We start from the raw sequence: 1,293 nt of genomic DNA, 5'->3' as shown, positions 1-1,293 counted from the left end.
GGTAACATAATATTTTTAGAGATATGAGTTTTAGTCTATTGTCGGACAACTAGAGTACTATGATCGAGTTGGTGACTACCATGGATTAGCAAGTAAACAATGACTTTAACGATGACCATGTAGCGTTTTTGAATTAACACTTCCTGAGCTAACCATTTCTATTAAATCTAAAGTTATATCACATGTTGTCCGATAATTGTGTTCATGTGTTGGGCCGAATTTAATTAGACCCAAACCAAACTATAAAAGGCAATCGATTGTATTTTAGTCCTATACAAATCTGACAACAACCTAAACTTAGTTAAATTGGGTCGACCAAATTATATTTTTATTATGAAAAACAGGGTCATATCGGGCTGGATAATGCAAAAATGACAACAAATAAATTTGAAAAACCCTAACCAAGCAAAAATATGCCTTCAGCTCGGTTTGAGTTTTGGGCCGGTCTGGGTCGTGAGAACCCTTAGTTTTCATTGAACTGATAATAGCAAACACATATTTTATTCCAATAATCCAATCCTTGAACCCAACGGGAGGACATTCTTTAGTACGAAAACTAGGGTGTAAATTAGGCGCTCTTCCAGCTTAAATACTTCTTCGGGAACCATTTTAATTTCTAATCTTACTATGCATATGTTTACCTTTGTGGATTTAGTCATCCTTAATCTTTGGTATTTTGGTCCTTTCTTATTGCTCTGTCCAAAATAGACTAGACATAGACTATGAGAAGAGTGACTACTCGGATGAGGTTATACTAGCAGAACTTCTTTGGAAGATTGAATGTAGATTCCTAAAGCAACGAATGAGTTATTGTGTAGAAGAGTGGAGTCAACAAAGTGGTGAACTAAGAAAGCTTTTCTTGACTGAGGAATCCCTCCTTTTTGCAGCAAACGTTATGTGAAGTGGAACGGCGAAGGAAGTAAGACGACGACTCTAATAGTATTAGGTTAGTGGATAACCCACAACGACCAACGCGAGCCGTCACAAGTAGATAAAAGGTAAGCGAATCTTTCAGAAATTACTAGAGAATCTTGTAAACATTTTCCAAGGCCAAGAAATAGATCAACATGTTTTCAAACTAAAAAGATGTCAAAGCTATCTCCACAGGTATCCCTTAAAAGGCGTTCAAGATGCACGTTCTATCTCAAACCGGTCACATATGTCAATTTTGTTATGTTTGAATAGTTTGAGTTTTTTTTTTTTCAAATTCCCATAAGCTCGCTGCAATTGATTTTTTTGGGTAAAAACCAAGATTTTAAAAACCGATTCGAATCGACCAGTCGAATCAGTCAA

The sequence above is a fragment of the Arachis ipaensis genome, chromosome B09 (assembly GCF_000816755.2).
Source record: "Arachis ipaensis cultivar K30076 chromosome B09, Araip1.1, whole genome shotgun sequence".
Lineage (NCBI taxonomy): Eukaryota > Viridiplantae > Streptophyta > Magnoliopsida > Fabales > Fabaceae > Arachis > Arachis ipaensis.
Note: the sequence above shows the minus strand (reverse complement) of the source record.